Raw genomic sequence first — 18786 nt, 5'->3', positions numbered from 1 at the left:
GCAGTGGGTGCAAGCGGGGCCAGCGCCAGCAGCAGGTGCGAGTGCCAAGCAGGACTGCGGCACAGGAGCAAAGAATTTTCAGTAACCATCAGAGGCTTGCCCCGATGACAGCAACCAGCGCCCTGCCTTGGTCTGGAACCCCCGCTCACCTGCTCCACCATCCCTCCACAGCCAACACCCGCTATGTTCCGTGCTCTGCCACCTGCTACCAATGCCTGCCATATTCCGTGCTCGCCCCCTGGTGGTCAGCAAACATCATAGCAACTGGTTGTTCGATTGTTCCGCTGTTTGGTCTATTTGCATATTAGCCTTTTGTTATATAGGATGCTTCCATTGCTGAAAATAATTTATTCTGTTTGGTTTTAAACCTAATATCCAGTTGTCCCTAACTTCAATAAGTTGCTATTATGCAAGAAATTACTGGGAGCCATTTGAGTTATTTCTATCAGGTGGCAAAAGATGAATTAACAGTATCAAAACACACAATTTGTGGTAGTACATTGTTGAGGAACAAACACATCTCTTAATTGGAAATTGACAGCTTTGGCACCGAGTCCAAAAAATCATCATTCACATTCACAATAGGTTCCATTTCCTAAAGCTCTATTAAGTCATTTAAATGCCATGACAATCTTCTCCACAGGTGTTCAAAACCAGATCTTTGCCTGTCGCAGACTTAATTAGATAACAGCTGGCTAATTACACTTAAAAATGTGAAATCCAAAACATGATAATGCCTGAAATGAAAAGAGTAGTAGGGGAGTGGCCTGGTTTGTTCCTATCTTATTCCAACTTTGTTGCATGGAGATTATCTAAAATAGATGCTTGCTAAATCTGTAACCAAATTATGATTAAACTAAGTTAATCATAACTTCTAAATGATATACACATTGAGGTTACATTTAAATAATGTTTAATTTGCTGTGTGTCGTTTTACTGATAGCTTCTCAAGAGCAAGAATCCATTTTTGCTATTGCTTTTTTTTTTTTTTCTCCAGTAAATGGTCTACTTTTCTATCTTAATTCCATAGTTTGACATAATCATTCCAAGAATGAAGTTTCTAGGACTTTCTGGCAAGGGGAGAAGAAGAACATCTAAATTTTATGAATTATGTTGTGACAATGAAATTATCACTAGCTTTTAATAGTTTGTGTGGTGCACAATAGTATCCTTCTCTTCAGGAAGGTATCTATTTGCCTTGAAATTTTCTTGAACAGCATGTTATTTTAACCATTAAAATACTACAAATCTGATCTCTTTAAACAATTTGACTTTCTTGAGTTGACCATAGAGTTTGATTTTGGAATAGATTATTCTTGATTCATAATCTCAATTTAAAACTAACCTTATTAAAATGTATCCTTTCTATAACATATGGAATGCTCCTGACTCCTTCCACAATTCTCTTTCTTAGACAAAAATCCAAGACAATTAAAAACATTTTTTTCAAAATTTCCAAAACTTGCAATTTTTCTAGCCATTGTCTCCCTGTGGATCAGAATTAGGTTCTTAATTATCCTAATAAATAAGTCTGTTTTCTGGGAAATTGTTAACAAATCTGCCATGGGAATTTCAAATATGTCCTGCTTCAAAATGAAACTTTTATTAGATGTTTGAAAAGCTTTTTTCCCTCCTATTAAGTAATTGGTATAATGCCAATCATATGGTTTTACATTTGCTGCTCTAAATAATAAATTATTTTTGATTTTTCTTGTCTTTTTTATCATGATGTCTCCACAACCGAACATATTGAATGAATGTATTATAAATACATAATAAATTCCCCAAATTAGTTCAGTACCAAATTTTCAAATATCTTTATATTTATTATGCAAGATCACTCTGAGAGTTGATGAAGCTAACTCATATAAACCATGTACTGGCCTGATACACATGATACTAGATAAATCATTTACTTGGTGTGATGCCAATAGTTGTAGAATATCCACATATGCATGAATTTCATTAATTATTTTGATAATTACAAAATGCACAATAATTTTTTTTTCTTTTTGAGCTAATTGACCTTGGCTTAGAAGAGTGAAATAGAAAATATTCAGAGTCAGCACATCATTATTAAGCTTTGGATACCTATTAGATATTGAATACATTCCCAATTTTTAAAGTTGTTTAAATGATGTTAGGGTAAGCTTCTTTATTCTTGTTCCCCTTTCCACTATGTTTTCAAAATTGCTTAACTATTTTTGTTTCATAATAAATTGCCTTGAAAAGATTGGTGCTATATTTGGCAACAAGTTAAGTTAGCTTTTTAATTAGAGCATTGATGAGATTTAAGTCAACAGTTCAATTGCATAGTAGATCATTTAGTTTATTTACGTTTCTCTCCACTCTAGAAAACTCTCCTAAAAATCCATTTTATTTATCTGACTGTTGATAAAAATAAAAGAATGGGCTTATGCCCTAGCCAGTTTGGCTCAGTGGATGGAGCGTCAGCCTGCGGACTGAAGGGTCCCAGGTTCGATTCCGGCCAAGGGCACATGCCTGGGTTGCAGGCTCAACCCCCAGTGGAGGGCATGCAGGAGGCAGCCGATCATTGATTCTCTCTCAACATTGATGTTTCTATCTCTCTATCCCTCTCCCTTCCTCTCTAAAATCAATAAAAATATATTAAAAAAAGAATGGGCTTATAAATTCAAAATACATATTCTAATCACTCCAGATAAATAGCATAATTTTAGATACACATTTGCACAAAAATATTGCACACCAAGGAAATTAGGGAAGAGAAATTATTCATTTCCCCAGAGATCACTTAAGAAGAATTAAGCATGATATTTTACATAGACTGAGATAGATATAGTGCATATAAAATTTGTCCCTAATCAAAGCTATAAGGAAGGGGGAAATTTTATATCTATCATATATTTGCATGTCTATATATTTCTATCTACTATCTATCATCATTCAATCTGTCTATTTAGTCATTTAGTAGGAAAACAGAACTATGAAAAGGCTCTTTCTACCATACCCTGCTTTCCCCTTCTTTACAAGGCCTTCATTAAGAATAAATTTTTTTCTTAGGAGTTAAAAAAGTCTTGGTGTATGTCCTGTGTTTGTAGTGAGATAAAATTTATTTATTTTTAATTATGCATATGAAATTACAAATTGTGTGAAATATTTTTTATTTAAAGAAGGTTATAGTCAACAATATACATTTTTAAAAAGGTGTTATTAATGAATCTCCACTTGCGTAAGTGTGGTAACTACTTATCATAGATAACAACTATTAGTGTATAATTACTCCACATACAAGAGCTTAATTCATCACAATATAATCACATACTACCTAATTATATACAAACTGATTCTATTTCTATGGTTGCTGCTATTATTCTACTCCTATTTTAGTGCTATTTATTTGTTCCCTTAAGACTTATGATATATTTATTTTCAGTGATTAACATACAAATTCCATTTACAATAAAACTTCAATATTTCTGTCTACATAGAAATATTAATACCTAGTGAAGGCTTCTGATTATCTTGAAACTCTATTGGCTTTTACATAAAATATAAGCCTATCCTCCACAGAGGGTTGAGCTGTGGGATATTTTCAAAAGTATCTCTAATCTCCACTCATCTTGCATTCTCTCCAACATAAATCCAAGCAGCCTATCCCTTTATAAAATTCTGATTGAAGTCATATCTATCTTAGAAGGTTTAATATGTTAAAATATGCCAAGAGTTTGGAAACTTTTGATCAAAGTAGCTATCAAAATGCAAAATATTACTGTCATTGTTTTCAAAAGGTAAATAGCTAGCATTCATGGGCTTTGTACATTGCCCTCCAGTCACTGTGATCTGATCTGCTCCTTGAAGCTAGTTTTCCATTGATTAAATGCTCTTATCTCTATTGCCAAGTTAATCTTGTGTGGCATCCACGCTTTTATTTTATCTTCTTTACACAGTCTCCTTCAAGCTCTACAAATGTGAGTTAACTTTAAGGAATCAGAAACCAGCAGTCATCCTTTCATTCTCAACAAGTTGTTTTTCAGAAGACATTCTGTAAGTCACTAAGTTCTCTTTGGACACAGGCTTTCTTTTCTTCAAGAACTGAAAATAACTTGAATGTAATAAATGATTTTGCTGTCTCCCTAAGAACTACTGTTACAAGTACATTATCAGCCAGGACATTTGTGTGATAGGTTAAGGTCCTCATAGATTGAAGAGGTGGGGAAAGGAAGAAGAGTTAGAAAACTTCAACTGCTGTCTATCCATGTGTATTATTTGTTATTTAATTAGACATTTGGTGAGGAGACTTATTTTCATTGTAACATTAGTTCATATCCATATTAATATCTATGATATTATTTGACCAATTGATTTCACTTTTAGGAATATATCCTAAGAAACTGGAAACACCAATCAGAAAAAAATGTATGCATCCCTATGTTCATAGCAGCACAATTTACAATAACTAAGATCTGGAAACAGCCCAAGTGCCCATCAGTAGATGAGTGGATAAAAAAGCTGTGGTACATTTACACCAAGGAATACTGTGCAGCAGTAAAAAAAGGAGGATCTGTCACCCTTTGAGAGAGCATGGAGGGGCCTGGAAAGTATTATGCTAAGCAAAATAAGCCAGTCAGAGAAAGACAAGTATCACATGATCTCACTTATATGTGGAATCTAATGAACAAAATAAACTGATGAACAAAATAGATCCAGAGAAATAGAAGCCTGAAACAGACTGTGGACTCTCAGGGAATGCAGGGATGGGTGGGTGGGTGGGAAAAGATCAACCAAAGAACTTGTATGCATATATGTATGACACATGGACACAGACAATAGGGTGGTGAAGGCCTTTCGTGGGGGGTAAGGGTGGGCCCAAAGGGGTCAGTGGGGAAAGCAGGGGACCTATGTAATACTTTCAACAATAAAGATTTTTTTAAAATATATTTTATTGGTTTTTTACAGAGAGGAAGGGAGAGGGATAGAGAGTTAGAAACATTGATGAGAGAGAAACATCAATCAGCTGCCTCCTGCACACCTCCTACTGGGGATGTGCCCGCAACCAAGGTACATGCCCTTGACCGGAATCGAACCTGGGACCTTTCAGTCCACAGGCCAACGCTCTATCCACTGAGCAAAACCAGTCAGGGCATCACAATAAAGATTTTTAAATATTTTACTAATCATATTTTGATTATAAAATATGTTTAATAATTTTGATCTGTCATTCATCTATTCATGAGAGTTGAAGCACTACATGACTAGAAAATAATACAGAAAGGCTGAATAAAATTATTTACTATCTACTACTTCTCTATCTAATACCTATATACCCATCTTTCTTAGTCATAGATATTCTTATTTGTCCAATTGCAAAAGAAAACACTGGCTTATGTTCAGCTTAGCATTGACTCCTTTTTGATATTTTGGTGATGGAACACACATTTGGCTGGTTTTTTGTTTTATTTTGTTTTCCATGTAGGCTGAGTTAGAATGCCATTTTCTGTTCTTAGTATTATTAGGACTAAAAATGACTTTGGCTTCCTGTGATTTTTCTCAGATAATCCCCTTTATTCTCTATATTTCAAAGTGTCTAGACAAACAAGTACAGAGATGTTATATCTCATCCACTAAATGTAGGTTTAAATCTAGAATCATAGTCATAAGTCTGTTCGTGTTCGTATCATACAAAGAGAGAAGAGTTGTCTTAGTACCTATGAATTCTCTTCATTTGCTATTTGAATGCATTAGCCTCGGTTATGTGTGGACGACAAGGAACATTGCTGGAAGGCCTCTTAGACCTGTCTTGGATGCTGATTACTTCTGGACCAAAGCTATCACTGTAGTAAGATTTACTATTTTGACTAATCGAACCCCATCTCTTCATAAATATGCTTGTTACCAGGTTCCCCCAAATAGTTGATAAACTTCTGCTGAATATATGCCAACCCACCTGTCAGTATATTTTTGTTGCTCTTTAAAATCAGTCATTGCATACAGTGTGACACCTTAAAAAGGTAAAATGTGTCCTTAAATATGTGTTCAAAATGGTGTTTTTATGACCTGTACAAAATATTTAAACACATTTTCAAATTTTTATTTTATTAAACACAATACCTTTAAATGTTTCTACTTTGCATTTAAAATACTAATATTCCTTGGACTTGCCATCCATATAACCTTACAAAAAGTATTAAGATTTTTCTTTATCCATGTCATGCAGTAATTGAGTGTGCCTCAAATTTTTAAAAAGGCGGGAGGTTGGGTTAGGGACTTGTATTCAGATTGTGTATAATAAAGAATTATTGATGATGTTTTAAGGCAGTGTAGCATTCGATAGCAGAGTTAAACTATCAAGAACAGTCAGCCTGGCTAATAACACATTTGGTTGATCAGTTGCTGATTGGTGGGTTGGTGTGTGATTTTATGTGTGTGTGTGTGTGGGTGTATTTTTCCCCATGAACCCTTTTTATTTTATCCCGTGGCTTTTTTCACTTACAATTAGCCTAATCCTGTCATTTGTCTGCATCCAAGAAAACAATCACAAAATGGTGTTTTAAATACTTTGATACATTTGGCTAATTCTTCTGCCTTAGTGCAGCCTATTAGAGTAGGATTAAAAGTCAATAATCAGTATTACATCACTGAACTGAAACCTTTGCTCATTGAAGATGGAGGGAACTCTGTCAGTCTTAAATTCAAGGTAGTGACAAGGTGGTTTTGCAAATTTGTTTTCACCTCTTGGCATAATGTGATCTAAAAGGCTTGGAGTTTACCCTCTGCATGATTTTTACATCTGCATCCCAAATGTTTTGTTATAGTTGGCAGAGAGTGCACCACCCTGTCATTCTAAACCTGCTGACCTTTCTACAGTCACGTGGTACAGAAACCATGTGACTTTTTGTACCATTTCTCCTGATGTTCCTTGCAATGGACAGTGATCATTGACATTAACCGTTTCCATACATGTTATTGCCTTCGCAATATCAACATTTTTCATGGTGTAAACTTAATTTGATGATCTTATTGGAGTCAGAATAATTACAGCATTCTAAAAAAAGATACAAAACATACCATTACTTCATATGCTGGAGTTGTTCCTAATACCATGCTTTTATCCAAATAAACACACATAGAAAAGACTTGACAACAAATGGTTTTCTTTCATTACTTGCTATCTAGGTGGAATGCGGATAACTGGGGTAGGTTGTGGCTGTATAATGATGCTTTGGTCAACTATGGACCACATATACAATGGTGGTTCCATAGGATTATAATGGAGCCAAAAAAATCCTATACCCTGGTGACATCGTAGCCACCCTAATCTATAGTACAATGCATTACAAATGCCTACAGTATTCAGTTTAATAATATTATATACAGCTTTGAAGACTAGGAACAGTAGGCTATATGCCATATAGCCTCGGTGTGTGGTAGCTATACCACCTAGGCTTGTATAAGTGAACTCTATGATGTTCACACAGTGATGAAATCACCTAACAGCACATTTGTCAGAACTACCCTGGCTGTTAAGCTACACGTGCCTGTGTTAGATTCTGAAATGTCAGATTGGTTCACCTTTACCACTGTTTTATACTGTATCTATTAAATTAAAATTGCTTTTCCTTTTTTATTTTATACAGACTAATTTTCTTAAATATGCATATCAATGTAAGGTACTATCTTTAGAGAAAAGTCAAGGCTCTCTCTTGTGAGACCCCTGGACATACTGACCTAACAGTTTTAATCTTATTTGTATTTGAAGCCAACTTATGATCTTCCTGCTCTGCCTCTAAAAAAAGGCATCCCTGCCTTTCTTGGAGGTTAATTCTGCCATCTGTGCTCAAATTTCCATTCCATCTCTTCTCAGGCCCTCTTTTTCTTGCATCTTTAACTTTTCACTTTTTTTCTGTTAGCAAATTTTTCTTGAAGTAAATGTATATGTAAATATCTTCCATTTAAAAATAAATAAAATATGTCATTGCCCTTCACCATCAAATTCCTTAAATGGCAATTTTTTATTTACTGTTTCACTTCTTTACATTCAAATCTTCTTTCAGTCTCCTGCAATTACACATACCTACATCATTATCTATTTCAACAAACATGTTGTCCTGAAGTACCTCTCTAATACCATCATCCACCCATTTACATAAAACAAAAATATGAGTTATAACAGTTTCCTTCCTTTTCCTCAGAGTTTATATCCAATTAAAGTCATCTTTTGTATTTGCATGGGATTGGTTCCAGGACCACCTGCAGATTCCCAAATCAGAGGAAGCTCAAAACCCTCATATAAAATGACAGTAATTGCATATAATCTATGCACATCAGCTTGTATATTTTAAATCATCTCTACATTACTTGTAATATCTAATGCAATGTAAATGCCAGGTACATAGTTGTTATATATACTGTATTATTTAGGAAATAATGACAAGAATAAAAATGTTGTCTGACTGGTTTTGCTCAGTGGTTTGAACATCTACCTATGAACCAAGAGGTAATGGTTCAATTCCCGGTCAAGGCTCATGACCTGGTAGTGGGCTCACTACCAGTGAGGGTAGTGAGGGTCATGGAGGAGGCAGCCAATCAATGCTTCTCTCATCATTGATGTTTCTATCTCTTCTTCCCTCTCCATTCCTCTCTGAAATCAATAAAAATGTTTTTAAAATGTCTGTCCATGTTCGGTACAGACCCAAACTATTGTAGGCCTAACTACATAGTATGTGTCAACAATGTAACATGTTTTTTTCAAATATTTTTTAATCCATGAATCTTCAGATGCAGAATCTGCAGATACTTAGGACAGACTTTACTTTTCTACCAAGGTTTGTTGATCACACTTTATTATCATAATTTAAGTTTCTCTATTTTTATACCAACATTTTCATAATTATTTTAAATGTCTATCATTTTTACCTGCATATGTAAAGAGTTTTCTCTATTTTTTTTCTTTTCCAAACATGTTCCATTTCAGACTTTAGTCAGAGAGACCTTGCCAAAATGTGTATATTATTGTGTTCTTCCTGCTCAAAACACTTTTGTGCTTCCTTTGTGATTAATTCAAATCTTCCATCAATGTTTTGACATCTCTGGCTTGATAAAGCCCTTTGCTACTCATTTCCATTCCACAGACTGTCCCTGAAGCTTGAGTAGAACGTGAACTTAACAGAGACCATGTCCTCATGGAGCTTAGGTTCTAGAGAAGGAAAATCAATATTAAACAAATAAAGGTTAAATCATAGTGAAAGATTGTGCACTTGGAAGTATTTTAGGTAGAAAATCCAAAAAAGTTCTCTCTGTTGAGATACTCAATGCAGTATGGACATCTTTTAAAATAAAATGGATGATTTCAAATTTTTTTAAAATTCCAAAAGATGAGATCTTTGGCATGCTGCAGATAAAAGAATCTGAAGGCTCAGAAAGTTGAAAACACTTGAATGAGGATCTGTTACTAAAGATTTAGAAAATGCATAAGTGAGAGAAGGACCAGTATTCTTGAAGTTATATCTTTTTTTAACATATTTTATTGATTTTTTAAAAAGAGGAAGGGAGAAGGACAGAGAGTAAGAAACATCGATGAGAGAGAAACATCGATCAGCTGCCTCCTGCACACCCCTCAATGGGGATGTGCCTGCAACGAAGGTACATGCCCTTGACTGGAATCGAAACTGGAACCTTTCAGTCTGCAGGCCGACACTCTATCCACTGAGCCAAACCAGTCAGGGCTGAAGTAATCTCTTTTGACCTCTTTTGATTGGAGGTGAGCAAATTCCATTGTCCAAAAATTTGTGCCATTGCATTATTTTTAAAGATTTATATTACTTGCCAAAATTATCTTTTAAATTTGTTTCTGTTTTGTTTTGTTAATCCTTACCTGAGGATATTTTTTCATTAATTTTTAGGGAGAGTGGAAGGCAGAGGAAGAGAAAGAGATAGAGAGAAACATTGATGTGAGAGAAACACATTGATTGGTTGCCTCCTGCATGAGCCCCGGCCAGGGGCCAGGCCAGGAAGGAACCTATAACCAAGGTACATGCCCTTGACTGGAATCAAACCTAGGACCCTTTGTTCCACAGGCCAGCGCTCTAGCCACTGACCCAAACTGTCTAGGGCTGTTTTTATCTTTATTGTATTTTCCCTACTAATGAGCCATTCACATGACACCAAGAACCAGGTGTATTCTCATGCTATATTATCCCTAGCTTTAGAAGTGTGTGTGACCAAAAATTAGTGGTCTATATATACGACTAAATGAATGAATGGATAGATGAAAGGATGGATGAATGATCCTATATAATAAAGAGGTGATATGCAAATTGACCATCACTCCAACACACAAGATGGCCACCCCCGTGTGGTCAAAGATTGCTGCCACAAGATGGCCAACAGGGAAGGGCAGTTGTGGGTGACCAGGCCTTCAGGGGAGAGCAGTTAGGGGTGAACAGGCTTGTAGGGGAGGGCAGTTGGGGGGGACCAGGCATGCAGGGGAGGACGGTTAGGAGCAACCAGGCCAGCAGGGGAGGGCAGTTAGGGGTGACCAGGCTGGCAAGGGAAGGTATTTAGGGGCAATTAGGCCAGCAGGGGAGCAGTTAGGCGTCGATCAGGCTGGCAGGGGAGTGGTTAGGGGCAATCAGGCAGGCAGGCAGGTGAGCAGTTGGGAGCCAGCAGTCCTGGATTGTGAGAGGGATGTCCAACTTCCCGTTTAGGCTCGATCCCAGTGGGATGAGACCTAAAGGGGCAGTCAGACATCCCTTGAGGAGTCCCAGATTGGAGAAGGTGCAAGCTTGGCTGAGGAATACCCCCATGCATGAATTTTGCACACCTGGCCTCTACTATATTAATAAAATGAGACAAGAAAATTCAATGTGTCCCAGATCTCCAAGGACCTACCTTTGATAAATGGCTTTGAATTTGAAGGATATTAGGACTTACTGAAGAATTTGAGGGAATATAACATGATCTATTTGTGTTTTTAGACACAGTACTTTGACAACTAAGGAAAAATCTGTCCCAAAGTATGAGGGCAGTCTAGGATTATGATAGGACAGACAGAATCTAAACTAAGTTGTATGAGAGATGCAGATTTTTAATAGGCTAAATATTAAGGGAGGTGAAATCTATTAAACCTAATAAAAATGAATACTGAAGTTAATGGACAAGGTAGAGAAAATTTTATTAAGTATACCCTAAATTTCTCTACTTATTATCTTATGTCCAAGGCACTTGAGATTTTATGTTTTGCTATGGCTCATATTTTCATAGAAATGGTTAAGTACTTATTCAGTATAATGGCATCTCTCTCACTTAACAGTTCTGAGAGTACGAATACCTATAAATAGCTGAAAATACTTTTTAAAAGTTATATAATTGTGGATACTGTAACAGTTTATATTTCTGTCTCCATTTTCTATGAAAATAGTTTTGATGGATTAGAGATATATTTTTAAAATATATATAAGTTTCATCTAAGGTACTTAAAATTCAAGTAATGCATATTTAACAGTAGATATTAATAATTATATTTAAAAGTAACATTTAATTCTATTTTTAAAGTATACATATATGTTCAGAGAAGAAGGGAGAGGGAGAGAAAGATAGAAACATCAATGATGGAAGATAATCATTGATTGGTTGTGGATCAAACCCACAACCCGGGCCCTGCCCTGACTGCAAATCGAACACTGACCTCCTTGTCCATAGGGTGATGCTCAACCACTAAGCCACACTGGCTGGCTGAAAAGTAACATTTTAAAAGAACTGTTTTTCTATAACAATTCTGAAATATTATTATACAAACTACTATATTATTGACACAGTCATATTTGAATGTAAATACAGTTAGTTGGTTAAAATAAATGCATACATTTAGGTTATACCTCAATGTCACATTCAATTATGTGGAAGTTCTTTCAGGTTAAGAGATTTTGAATAGTTTATTACTCACTGATTTCCCTTGTAAAGAACTTTAGAAATTGTTCCACATGGAGATAGTTCAGAGCTCACGAGAGGCCCAGGTCACTTTCTATTTTGAACCTCCTGCACTTGGGCCAGCAGAAACCTAGCAATAGCCCCATACTCCATGGGTCTCTGGCTTAGATGCACTTTTCTCAAAATGTTCTGAGTTCAACTCAACCAGCCTAAGCCAGCAGGGATGTCAGGTGGGGCAACTCCAGCTCCCGTCTGGGTCTCTTTGGCTCTAAATGCACCCCTCTTCACTTTGGAACTCACTGACACCACTGTCGGTAGCAGGTTTTATTTCCCTGCCATTCCCTGGAATTACTCCTACAAGGCACTCACATCCTCCTGTGGGACTGGGGTCCACTCCATACCCTTCATGCTACAAAGCCTGCCCCCTATGGCTCCTGCTTCTTCACTATGTTCCTAGGACAATATGTAATTAATAAACTACTGTTGATAGCATCTCTTTGGTGTTAGGCATATGGATTTGGCCATCCCCATAACTCCAGGTGGGAATCCCTCTCTCATTTCAAAATACCCAGTAAGGAAATTTCAGTGTGACTACACAGAAATCAGTAACCTTCAAGCCTTGAAACTTGTTAGTATTCTAACATGAAAGTGCTGTTCTACTCATAATTGTTTTCATGTACATTAACTTGACTATACTTGTCAAAGTGTTATTGCAAATTGCCAAAGAGAAGAGGTGCTTAAAGAAGTCATTTCAAAGGTTTTTACTATTCATAGAGGCATTTATATACAAAAACAATATGCACAAACAACAACAGCAAATGTGGTAGATTAAAGAAATAGCTGCTTACAGATAACAAGGATGGATGATCTGTCAGTGAGGTGAGTAATTCTTATTTTCTAAAATGAATTCTTAATCTCTTTAAAATCATTTAAAAAACCCAACACCACTTGAGCATTTTAATGGGAATGCTTCCCACTCTCCAGAGAAAGCTATAAATTACATCAGACAAATATAGTTTAGACCCAGACCAGATTTCGGATGAGAGATTTTTCTTCTGCACACTAGATTGCATTTAATATAAGCACATATTTGAAACTTAGATATTATTTGTCCTGCTCATGTGTATTTACTTATCTCAAATCTGTATGCAAAGTCCTCACACTCACAAGTAGGGCAGATACAAACCAGAGGATATTGTCGTTCTGGTATTCCAGGTAGCAGCTTTGATTCAGCACCATTTTTTTCCTGCCATGGATAATCTACATTTTTGTCTTTCAGCTCTTCTGTGTACCGAGAGCTTATATTCTGACTACTTCATCTAAATATTTATGAAGGAAACTATGATGAGCAGGAAATTCGGGAAGAAATGAACTCAAAATCTTACACTGTTTCAAAAGCAAAACATTTACAAAACTGCTTGATTCCACAGAGAAAATCTGCATACATTTAGTACTGTTTTGACATAAATACTTTTGAAATCTTGAGAATATCTGTGCCTTTCCAAGTTAAAAGAGATTAATAGAAAGTACTTGTGCAATTTTGAAAGTTATATATTACAAAATTCAAGAGTCTTATGCTTAAGATTTATTCAGTTGACATTTTTAGATTCATTAGTTAAATGCTTCATTTACTAAAGTCTTACCTAAACCATATGGTATATAAGATAAAATGCAAGAAAAAATATCAGTAGGAAAAATACTAACAATAGTATCTGAGATGGTGTTTCTCATTGGGAGTGCTCCTGGCCTTGGGGGAGAGACAGTTTTCCTTTCACCTGAAGAGTCTCCTGCATTCCAGGATATGTGGTATCCTTGGTCCTTTGTCATTAAATCACAGCAGCATCTCTTAATCATTGGAACCCAATTACAATAGATTCTGTCACCCAATCACAAATGCTTCTGGTTGGTATAGCTCCTGTTAAAGACAGTTTGTTTGAATTCCTCTATAATTCTGTCACCCAATTACAAATGCTTCTGGTTGGTATAACTCCTGGTAAAGACAGTTTGTTTGACCTTCTAGATAATCTATTCTGGACCACATCATTTAGCAGAGTCCTTTTTAAAATTGCTAAGTTCCCAGGCTATCTGCCCATTTTTCCTTCAGTCCACCAAAAAAATGATGATCTTCCCAAGAGTTTAATTTCTCTTTTGCTTTTTCCTCTGTTCCTGCTGCTTCGGCCTATCTTCCAAATGACAGCATTCCCAAGGTACCAGATTCTCATGGACTTCAAGAAAATTCTTGGATACTTGGATTTCAATTTAACCTACAGCCCCAATATAGTTCAAACTATTCTGACATATTTTCTTTTTCTCAAGCCTCTTCTACTTCCTTCAACACTAGTCAGGAAGATAGAACCCACACCAGTTATTTTAATAAAGTTCAGTTAAAGAGTTATATGACACGTAATGGAAGACTGAAAGGGAAAAATGGGGTGGGAAGATATTGTATCAAAGAAACAGCTACCAGGAACAAATGGATGAAATTAGGTCTATTAGATATTGAAAACTAGATGAAAAACCCTGTGAAGCTGAGACCTGTACTGGAAGATGGAGTGCTGCCATACTGATGCTAGTGCCAGTGGCCAGCAGAGCACTGGGAGGACCTCTTAAAAGTTCAGCTAAATCACCAAATAGGGGGTAAAATGTGTCCTTAGAGTAGTATGTTAGATGTGACATGGTATAGATGTTGAACCGGTGGTTATTATATCTTGCTGAGAGGTCAATAAATAGAAAGCATGCATCTAGAAATCAAGGAAAGTAGTAAGATTAACTTTTATTTTCATCTATTATCATCACTCTCAGTAAATAATTGAAGAATTTGTATTTTCCATCCTTTCCATTCTGCAAAGGATTAATGATACTGGTCTCTTTGAGGTGGAGAAAGGGAACATTATAAATATTAGTTCATTTTGGTCACTTAGTACAGATGGATCAGTAGAAGAGGAAAGGCATTACTCTATTGATCAGTGAACTGCCTGAAGTAAAGTAAGATAATAGAGATATTGCTACATTATGGGGACAGGAAGTCTGGAACTCATAAAATATAGTAAGGTACCTCTGAAAGCTTCCAAACTTGGTGACAACAATCAACTGGATATTGCAGAAAGCATGGTCTGACGAAGACTAGGTATAGAGGTGGTTAGAACCATCAAGGATCCATGTCTACACCACTCTACTGAGCAAGGAAACACAAAAGCTGAAGTGCTAGCCCAGCGTGAAGGTTGTTAGAGAAAGGAGGTTAATATTAGCTACAGCTTTGGGAGTAGTTGCTGCCTCAGGGACTATAGCTTGTTCTACTTTATTTCTGGGGACACATCTGTTTTTTGATACAATGATTAGCCATTATCATGGTTAATCAAAGTATCATAACAGAGGAGACTCAGTGTAGGGCTTAGGCAGACCTCAACGGTGCAATGGAAAATCTGAGAGTCAGTGTGGACAAGCTGCACCATATCTTCTCAGGCCCCTCTGAGTCTCACTGAAGCTGCAGAAGACATTTTCCATGCACACTGAAAACATCCCACTTCAAGTCCCTGTGTCACTGTGCTTGTCTGATGGAGGGCTTTCTACTGTGCCACAGGAGCCTGCTAGACCTATTGGTGGCTGGGATTCAAACTGTGAGACTGAGATACCCACCAGCTGCTGTTGATGCCTCTGAGGAGGTTTAATGGGGCTGGTTATGGTAACATGGAATCTGTTATAACTGGAATCCACTGATAGAGTCGATGAAGTGGTGCTGACACTATCAAGTGGGAGAACATAAAGGAGCATGTGGCTTATTACTTTCCCAGCATGCCAATCTCTCCCTGGGCATTGCTACCGGAAGAGCTAAACTGACAGCCAGCTGACAATAAAGACCTACTAGCACATAGGCAGAGTCCCCATACTAGCAGCAGGAAATGCAATAGAAAGCCTGGTTGGTGTGGCTCAGTGGTTCGGCAATGACCTATGAACCAGAAGGTCAAGGTTTGATTCCCAGTCAGGGCACATGCCTGGGTTGCAGGTTGATCTCTATCTCTCTCTCCCTCTCCCTTTTCTGAAATAAAAAAAATGTGTATATTTTTAAAAATGCATAGAGAAGGGTTATTTTTGAGAGACAATACCTTAAAATTACTCTATTTTTGAATATTCTTTTGACTTTTTCCTTAGGACTGATTTTTTTTAAACTAAAATAGCTTGTTAATCTATGCTAAATTATTAGCTGATGAGAATGCCTTTGAGAAATGTTTGTGTTCTCCTGGGAGATAAAATACTCATTTAGTCTTTTCTGGCTGCTATAACCAAATGACAGAGTAGGTGTCTTTTCACTGTATCCTTACATAGCAGAGAGAGGGAGCTTTGGTGTCTCTTCCTCTTCTAAAAAGGCCACTAATCCCATCATGGGGCCTCGATCCTCATGGCCTCACTGGAACCTAATTACATGACAAAGGTCCAACCTCCAAATCTCATCATATTGGGGTGATGAATTTGGGGACAGCATTAGTACTTAGTCCATACCATCAAGTAAAGAAGAATTAGTAGTTGAGATTTTTTACATTATAGAATGATGACCTGACAATTTTCATATTATATGGATATATCTACTCTTCCTGAAAGTTGACTTTCCTTGTTCTCTTTAGCAACTCATAGATGTGCATAACATTGACATCTAGCAAGACTTTTCATCTCAAATTCATAGAGACTTAGCTGTAAGTAAATTACAATTCCGTTTTGTTTGCTTGCTTGTTCATATAGAGGTAGGTATTTTATAATCAATTCATTTCTAGGAGTCATTTCAGAAAAAAAGTTTCTCTAGATTCTGTCTTGAATTAGTATATAGGATCCTTCAAATATAATGTTAATAAGCATAGTGTTATAACAGTTTACATTGTAATTCACTGAAGTAGATGGTGACAGGGGACATCTTGTGGTCAAAGCTGCAAGTGAATTTCTTTGAACAAAATTAAGAAACATAAGAAAACAATCATTTTATATGTAGAAGATAATAGAAGATAATGTAAGATAAATATAAGATGTAAAAGACATCAAATTAAAAGAAGGAACAATATAACCATTACATGTAAAAGTCTTTATTAGAAGTGACTAACACAATCTAAAAATTAGAAGAAAAACCAATTACAAAACATGATAGAAAGAAAGCCTTTTAATCTAAAATACCCCCTTTAAAGTTAATGTAAAATTCTTCAAATGTACATGTTTTATTACCTGAGTTCTCATTTCCAATCAATCATTAACCTGATCACTTCTTATATTACCTTCCTTTAAGAAAAAAAAATCATTAGAAAAGTTTGAAACAGAATGATTATAACTCTTAATTTACCACATAGCTTAAATAGTTGTCATTTTTGGGGGGATGAAATTTGCTACTACCCATTTATATCTCTCTGTCTGTATTCTTTTTTATGTATGTAATTATATTGCTGAACCATTTCATATTTTTGTACATTCACATAAAACTTCACTCTAGTCATATATCTCCTCAGTACAGGTATACTTCCTACCTAAAAATGATACCATTATTACAGATAAAGCATTTTAAAAATATCATTTAAATCTCATCCTGCATTTAAATGTTCCCAACATTATAAAAATAATTTTTATAGTTGTTTTGCTCATAAACCAGAATTTTATCAAAATGAAAGTATTACAAGAGGTTGTTTTGTTTCTTTAGTCTACATCTTTTCTTTCTCCTGCTTTATGGCTTTTAAAAATTATTCTCCACAACATTTTGTTGTAAAAAAATTAAACATACAGCAATATTAAACATATTTTAAAGTAAATATTCTTATACTTACCACCTATTTTATATAACTAATATTCTACTTCATTTTATCACATATATATTCATTACTTTCTCCTTATATCTGTTTTTCATTCCCCCATAATTGGCATTGGCCAATTACTTTAATGTTGGCAACAGCCCAAAGTCTATAAAATTGTGCAGATGGGGCTGACGGTTAGCCAGAGCATACAGTGCTAAAATGACTGCCTGAAATTTAATTAATTGTAATGACTCTTGGGTCTCATTTTTTATTAGAATTTCTTGGTTAATGTATGAAGAACAACAACTTCCCACTGAGCTGTATCATGTGCAATGATGGTGATGCCAATCTACAAATTATATTAAATTCATTCTCTGTTTACTCATTTAATCCTTGGGGGTTCTTTCAGTGACTAAGAGGTCTGGAAATCGAGTGACCTCCTCTAGCAACACAGTGTGTCAAAGATAGCAGAGACGATGACTCTTACACATGGGATATATGAGAAGGTGCATGTATACCTTCATCCTGTAGCAAGAGGGCTTCAATGACTGTGCTGAGTTTGTAGTTTGCTGCTTCCATGACCCAGTGCATTGTGGATAACTAGGTATGAAGGATCAGAAATTGCCATTTTAGTGACATATATTATAGGGCCAAGAGGAGCAGTTTCTTGCATCAGAAACCCCTGGTGTAAGGCTAAAGATTCTAGGAGTCATGAGATCAGGTCTCTACAGCCTCTACAGAACAGAAGGCTCTGTCGGCACTAATGGAAATGCCCACGAAATTGCAATTTGTACAGATATTAGCACTTTTTGTTGAAGGGAGTCTCATTCTACATGGGCTAATTTGCAAATAATAGAATAAATGGTCTTAAGTAAAATCTGCACATGAGAAATATTTCACCTCCATGATTCCTAAAACAACCCAAGATGCTTCTCTTGTACTAACAATGTGGGTGCCAGGAAGGTTAATAGCTGTTCTTGACAATGTCAGGGTTAGAATAGCCCTTAGTTTGTCACATGGTTTTCAGAAATTTAAATGAGATGACGAATTCTTGCCATGTGTAGGGCAATGCCCCTTCCTTTTTTATGAGTCACTTTGTGAGTATTTTTGTCTTGAA

Source organism: Myotis yumanensis, unplaced genomic scaffold (genome assembly GCF_028538775.1).
Source record: "Myotis yumanensis isolate MYYU_CA2020_CCGP unplaced genomic scaffold, mMyoYum1.0.hap1 SCAF_4, whole genome shotgun sequence".
Taxonomy (NCBI): Eukaryota; Metazoa; Chordata; class Mammalia; order Chiroptera; family Vespertilionidae; genus Myotis; species Myotis yumanensis.
This window is presented reverse-complemented; position numbering follows the sequence as displayed.